Source organism: Tupaia chinensis, unplaced genomic scaffold (genome assembly GCF_000334495.1).
Source record: "Tupaia chinensis unplaced genomic scaffold, TupChi_1.0 Scaffold143791_1, whole genome shotgun sequence".
Taxonomy (NCBI): Eukaryota; Metazoa; Chordata; class Mammalia; order Scandentia; family Tupaiidae; genus Tupaia; species Tupaia belangeri.
This window is the reverse complement of record NW_006203640.1, coordinates 169177-177123: the sequence shown is the minus strand read 5'-3', so window position 1 is coordinate 177123 and position 7947 is coordinate 169177. Positions and strand designations below refer to the sequence as shown.

At 37.3% G+C, this 7947-nt stretch overlaps 1 pseudogene; it reads left to right on the top strand.

Annotated features, from left to right (window-relative positions):
* Window positions 1–6992: 6992 nt before the first annotated feature.
* LOC106733452 (heterogeneous nuclear ribonucleoprotein C pseudogene) lies at window positions 6993–7740 on the top strand (annotated as a pseudogene).
* The last annotated feature ends 207 nt before the right edge of the window (window positions 7741–7947 follow it).

Below are 7947 nucleotides of genomic sequence, written 5' to 3'. Positions count from 1 at the left end.
AGGAATGCCCTTGACAATTCTTTCCTCTCTAGATTGTCTCTTATCGCTGACATTAGAATTAATCCTCAGAGAGCTAATATTTGCATTGACAAATGATATATGATGAGCCTTATGGTGGCCAAAGATACCATCAGGTTACTCATTAATCAATCGGGGCCTCTTGTTTAAATTTGGGGGTTCTGTTGCTTCCTAAAATAACTCACAGGTGATTTTGGTATTGTGTTTGTTGAAATACAGGCAGAAAAAGAATGTCTCCTTCAACTGTAAAGTAGAATACACTAGGAAATATTTCCTTGGATCTCAGGAACTATCTTGGAGATCATTTGTATTGTGAAAGAAGAGCCGAAACATGACTGTATCATTAAAAGATCTGCAATGGGCCTGCTGGTGGTATGGTGGTTAAGGCAACTGGATGCCACATGGTTGGCTGTGTAGTTTGAATACCGGACCTGGCAGCTTGAAAAGCATGCCAGCGTGTATGTGTGTGCATGCCCCCAATTCAGAGATGAAAATGGAGGAAAAAAGATTACAGAGCAGCCATCTCGGGATCCCCCCCCCCCCCTCCACACACACACACACACACACACGGGCCCCCCAGTGAGTACACATGCCCTACAGCAAGTTAAAAAAAGAAAAAAGATAAAAGAAAAAAAGAAAAGGAAAAAAAAGGAAGAAAAGAACTGTAATGAATACCTTTGTTGTGAGTATAAGTGCTCCATGATATGAGAAAAACTATTAGTTCTTGTCTATTTTTTCCTATTCATCATTACCCTATTTCTTCCAAAATTGACTTAAATCATTTTCTAAAAAGATCCAACTAGAGTGGAACATGTCATAAGTTGAGTTCCTTAGAAGAAATTAGAGATAAATATTCATGTGAAAGTATATATTAAAAAATGTCCTATAGAAATGAAAAATATGAGAAAAGGGGAGAATTGGGAGTTGGAAAGCAATAAGGCCAATTAAGAATATAATGTTAAGCCAAGTCTAAAAATATGTACAGTTATCCTTTCCATGTGTATTCAGACTACATCTTATTGTCCTTCCTAATAGGCATTAAAAACTCACACGAATTTGTAGATCAATCTGCATTCCAAGTCCCAGAGGCCATGTTGATCTGTTCTAGTAAAGAGACAACATCTGAAACAGCAGAGTGAGTAAATGGCCACAGAATGCTTCCGGGAGAGATAGGAGGTTCTGCCACATGTACTTGCCATTGTGTTATAGTGGCTTTCCTCATGCACATTCATACTCTCCTTTAATGGATAAGGCCTGATTCTTAGAATTACCTAGGGGCTAGTATCCTGTGTTTGTATTACAGTAATTCAGTGTCCCTTTTCTTTGAAGGTTTATTGCTGCCACTTAGACTCTGCTATTCTGGAATCGTGTCATACTCATTATCATCAGGAAGCCCTGTTTCATAAATGCAACTACTTTCATTAACATATTTATAGAGAACAGCTTACACAGAGCCTCTTTACAAGGTCTGAGCCCCAACAAAGTGAAAGTAGTGACTTTCAAGTCACATCAGATAAAAAAGACAATGGAGGGAGGAGGTTAAGGTAACTGGGTCTTTCATAATGATCTATCCAGAATACCACCACTTTTAAGCCAACTTAATTTCTACAATACCTGCTAGAGCATGTCTGGCACCATTATTTTCCTTAATATGAATCATAATTTTTTCCAAGTTATGAAGCGTTACCTTATTGAGAATTATGAGCTGATCAATTATCTCTATCACAGTCTTTATGTTTTCAGTAGCAGAACTAAAAAAAGGGGGGTTGCTTTTTCTCTCTCTCTCTAAAATAAGGGCTGAGTTCATGACCTCAGCAAGTCTCTTATGCAAAGTTATAGCCCAGATAGTGAAAAAGGAGGACTCTGAGACTTGGGTTATGGACATCGATTAGATTCACTAAAGAACATTAAACCCTCTTGGTAACCTAGAATGGCTGGTGGTATAATAGCAGAGCTACTAGTCTGATAATCATGAAGACAACAACTCTGACAGAAGCCTTGTAAGCTAATAATTTCCTTTCTTGAGATCTGACATCTGCCCTTTTGGTTGTTAATCTAATAACTACGTAAAGTTTCAACAAAACTAGAGGGAAGGATAGGTCTTACTAATGGAATGAAGAGAGTACTAATTGGAGTCACTTAATAGCGTACTCTGACTAGATCAGGACCTAACAAATATATGACAGAAAAATGAAAGAATGTTTGAAAAGGGGTCTTACTGGTATTTTATTATAGAGGAGTAGAGGAACAGGATCAGGAAGGAATGGGGCAAGCATAACTGTTATTATCAAGCAAAGACCACTAAAATTTAACTTTGGCTTAGTTTAAAAGAAAGGCTACGGAAGCAATGTAGATTCCCTTCAAATTGCTCATACTTATCTAATACCCTCAAGTACTGGTTAAAAGTATCAATAATGAGCAAATTGCTTTTATTTTTGGGGGGATTTGATGGGAGAGGGTTTTGCTATAGGGCATGTGCGCTCTCTAGAAAGACAGAGTGACAGAAAGAGAGAAATCACCCCCTGGGGGCGATGGCCATGCTGCAATGCCTTCTCCTCCATTCTCCTCTCGAGATCTTGGGCACACATGCACACTTACTCGATGTGAGTTTAAGCCACTGGATCCAGGACTTGAACCGCGGTCAACTAAATGGGAGTCCAGTGGCATAGCCATTATGCCAACTGCTGGTTCCTAATAAGCAAATTTCTAGGCAAATTTGGCCCTCTATGGTCAAAGAAGAAATAGTTTCTCACAGTCTGACAAGGAAATAATGATACTGGCTTTTGAAATGAAGATGTTATTGTGCAATTTGCATAAAAAATGTTGGAGAAATAAAAGGGTCTATGTACAGAGCATTGACAGTATCTGCCACAGAACCTTTTTTACTATGGTCCGTGGTTCATGTATAAAATTACATTACAGAGATAACATTATGGTATTCAGAATGGGGTAAATTTTCACTATGTATTACAAGGAATGATCATAGGAATAATAAATGCATCATCAATAGGATCTATATGTAATAGCTTTAAATCAATTTTGCATAGAAAAAGTGCTTTTTAGCTTTTTGGATGGGTTTGTATTAAGTCATCTATGATTTAGAAGCAAAAATGTGGATGATTAGCACAAAACCTGGATCTTGGGATGCAAATTTCAATCTCAGAATAGATTTTTTTTGTTCTTCATGCAAAGGATTAAATAAAAGTATGACTTCATTAATTCCATGGGTAAGCCATTTAGCAACTGACTTTCTGAGAAAACCAGATGAGGGATGAAGGTAAGCAAAGATAGGAGGTTTCTTCAAGAGAAAGGTGAGTAAAGTAATCAAAGTGGAAGAAATGAAGACCTAGGTTAATAAAAATTATTCCTTATTAAATATTCAAAAATAAATTCATTTAGTATGAAACAAAAATACTCTTTAAATACAGAAATGTTGTAGATTTCTAAAATTCATACAAATTACTGTTGTTTTAAGAGACAACATAATAGGAATGTATTTTATTTTATTGTTAAGTTTTTAAAAAATTTTGACAGACTGCACAAGTATTTTCTGGAAAGAGATGGGATGGAGCTGGGAATAGGCAAAAAAGCACTCCCCAGGAGGCATGGTTACACTGCAATCCCTTCACCTCCATTTCCTCAGCTTTTGAACTTCTGGGCATGCATACACACACACCTGGTATGTTTCTCAAGCCACCAACTTCAAGGCTTGAACTGTGCAGTTCGCCATGTAGGATCTAGATGCTCTGACTACCAGGCCATGGGTTGGCTCAGTAGGTATGCATTTTTAAAAATAATGTTATAGATTAACTTACATGAGACATAAACTTTTCTTAAACTCATAAAAAAGGAGAGGAAGAAAAATAAGAATGAAAAATATTAATAAAGAGAGAAAAGTTTCTAAATCTATAGAAAAAACTAAATACTGTAATTACTTCAAAAGTAAACAATTTTAATTTCAAATAGCAAACAACTTAGGAAACATTGGATTACTACTCTTATCTTTGGCCATTTTACTAACTGTGGCCAATAAAATGTGGGCAGAGATAACATTATGCTATTTCTGGACAAAGACCTTACGAAGTGACGCATGTTTTGATTTTACACTTTTGTGCTCTGCCATCTGTCATCATCAATACATACCCATCAGCTTCTAGTCCAAACATAATAAAGAGACACAGGGAACATACCAGAATATCTCCCAACAAGCCCTGCTCAACCTGTGCTAAAACAGATCAGCTCCAATGACCTACAGACCACACAAATAAAGAAAACCTACAGACCACACAAATAAAGAAAACTTTGTATGGCAAACCACTAAGATTTGGGATGGCTTTTTATCCAGGTAGTAGACTACTAAAGCTGTTCTCTTAACTATGAATATTCTATTTATGTTGTATTATATGTTATGATACTACAAAAATATATTAAGTCTTTCTACAGTAAAATTTAGGATCTTAAGGTCAGAGTCAGAAAAATTTGAGATTTCCATGAAAATAAACCGTTGTCTTTTAGTTCTGCCTTAAAAGAACCTAAATAATCACTGACCTTGAACATCAAGCTACTTAACAGGATTTCAAATAAAATGCTTATGAAGTTGGTCACTAAAATATCTTCAATTGCAATGTTCTCTAATTACTTATGTTATGATTGTAATGTTGAGGTCTGACTGTGACTAATACAAAAGAATAAGTCCTATGGCAGGATACTAACTACAAAAGATCCAAATCCCCTCACTACCTACTTCATTACTTCAACTAAAGTTTACCTGTGTGTGTGTGTGTGTGTGTGTGTGTGTGTAAACACACACTATTTGCATGATTTGTCCTCTGCAGAGTTCAGGACTATAGTTCAGCAGAAAAACACAGGTATGTTAGTAAGAACGAACAAGTTACCATTCTGTCTAAATGTAAAGAGATGTACAGTTAATTAATAAAAATAGGTTCTGCTGATGTCTAAAGAACGAATCTTATTTATGATATATTGTACTAAACATGGCACTGTGCTTAAAGAGTTTCTGGTATACTTTCTTATTCCTCTCGGGAGTAGAGCCAGACCAGCTAAATATTTGGAACTAAGAGCAATGGTGAACTGTAGGTGGCTTTATAGAGCTGTTTTGATACCCTGAGGTGAATACCCTACTCCTCAACATTTTCACCACAGAATGCAATTTTTCTGTCATTTACTTCCACTGAGTTATTGCTTAAAAGATGTCAGAGGGCCTCTTTCTCAAACTATCTCACTAGCATATAAAATAGCTCAAACATCTTCATTAGCTCATATCTCAACATTTTCTGTAAGTCATTTCTTGAAGGATGATGTATTGAGTCATTTTGTAGCTTTTGATATATTAGTGGATATAACAGTTTATATTCTTAAAGTGGTATATTAACACAAGTTTCCTTCTTTTATCTCTGTCCCCTAAAACATAATTGTACCCTAGTGACTAATAAATAAAGTAAAATCATTTTAGCTCCCCTTAATCAAAGTTTAACTACTTGTTTCAGTTTGTATCATCATATTCCAGTTCTAACCATTGTTGAATATATGTTAGCCCCAAATTCAAATCAGACAGAGCTTTGAGATTATCATTTACATATGAAAAATACATACCCTTTCTTCTTTTATATACAAATGTTTACCCAAATAATTTACTTTCACTATAGAATGTTAGGTGATATTAAATACTACCAAAGAAAATAAAGCCAAGCAGTAGAAAAGAAAGTGGAGAATTATAAAAAAAATTAGAGAGATGAAGTAAATCTTGGAGTGAATAGCATTTGAATAAAAATTTGGGCTTTGTGAGAGAACGAACCATATGTTTATTTAGGAGAAAAATGTGCCAGGCAGAATTAGTGCAAATTGGAAAAGCTCTGAGGCAAGCACCAGCCTTCTGTGCTATCACTTTGAGAAGTGAGCACAGGGGTAAATGTCAGGAGATGAGTTTAGGGAGATGATGAGTCAGATAATGCAAGGCTTTGAAGGACAGTATAAAAAAGTTTGCTTTCTCTCCAAATGATATAGAAAACCTTGGAAGGTTTTAAGAAAACTGATGAAATCTGACTCCAGTTCTAACATGGTTTTTCTGGCCTCTGTCCAGGTAACTAACCTACAATTGAAAAGACAGATAAGGAGAAGTTAGGAGACTATTGTAGTAGCCAAGATAAAATGGTGACATAAATAGCAGAGTTATTGAAAACTTATCAGATTCTGCCTGAATTTTGAAGTTAAACTAAACATGTTCTCTTTTACTATTTTTTTTTTTTTGAGAGGTTTTTGCTACAGGGCACGTGCACTTGCCAGAAAGACAGAGAGAGACAGAAAGCGAGAAATCACGCCCCGGGGGGGATGGCCACACCGCAATCCCTTCTCCTCCATTCTCCTCTTGGGATCTTGGGCATGCATGCACACACACCAGCGTGAGTTTAAGCCACCGGGTCTGGGACTTGAACCGCGGTTGACTGCGTGGGAGTCCAGCGACATAGCCATTACGCTAACTGCTGGTCCCAACTCAACATGTTTTCTATCATACCAAACATGACTTGTGAATTAAGAAAGGGAAGAAAGATGACAGTTTGCTTCAAACAACTGAAAGAAAAGTTTCCATTGGCTAAGATGAGAAGACAGTGAACATCATAGGCACAGAGGGAGATAGCTGCCGCTCAGTTTTGAATATGTTATATTCGAGAGCCCTAATACACCCTTCAGATTAAAGTATGGTTTAGGAAGTTAAAACAAATCTGTAGTCTACAGTTATAAATTTATAAGATGTGGCTATATAAATGACGCAAAGCTATAGATTGGATGATTATATATAAGAAGGAAAGGCCATTTTGTGAAGAGTTGGAGACAGAGCGGTTGTAGACACATTTCCTACCTCCAGCTGCAGTCGGTTTCTTTGCCTAGTACCTGGGAGCAAGAGATTCAGAATCGAATCTCTCTTCCCTCACTTTCTTTTTCAAAGATTAGATCTTCAGCTACACTTTTTGGCTTTGTGAGGCATCTTACCATCAATCGCAATGGCCAGCAATGTTACCAACAAGACAGATCCTCGCTCCATGAATTCCTGTGAATTCGCTGGGAATCAACACTCTTGTGGTCAAGAAGTCTGATGTGGAGGCAATCTTCTCGAACTATGGCAAAATTGTGGGTTGCTCTGTTCATAAGAGCTTTGCCTTCGTTCAGTATGTGACTGAGAGGAATGCCCAGGCTGTTGTGGCAGGAGAGGATGGCAGGATGATTGCCAGCCAGGTTTTAGATATTAATCTGGCTGCAGAGCCAAAAGTGAACTGAGGAAAAGCAGGTGTGAAACGATCTGCAGCGGAGATGTACGGGTCCTCTTCTGATTTGGACTATGACTTTCAACGCAATTATAATAATAGGATGTACAGTTACCCAGCACGTGTTCCACTGCCACCTCCTATTGCTCGTGCTGTAGTGCCCTTGAAACACCAGCATGTATCTGAAAACACTTCAGGAGGGGCAAAAGCATCAATTATAAGAGTGGACAATGAGGATCGTCTTCCGAGTTTGGAAAATTGAAAGGAGATGACATTCAGGCCATTAAGAAGGAGTTGACCCAGATAAAACAAAAAGTGGATTCTCTTCTGGAAAACCTAGAAAAAATCGAAAAGGAACAGAGCAAACAAACAGCTGGAGTTGATCAAGGATGATGAAAAAGAGCTGAGGGGAGAGGATGACAGAGACAGCACCAATGGCTAGGATAACTCCTAAGCACATAGTGGGGTTTAGAAATCTTACCCATTATTTCTTTACCTAGATGCTTGTCTAAGATCAAAATTTTCACCAGATCCTCTCCCCTAGTATCTTCAGCACATGCTCACTGTTTTCCCATCTTTGTCCTTCCCATTTTCATTAATTCATACTGCTCTGTGCCTAGTCCCAATTCACTTCTTTTGATGCTCCTAG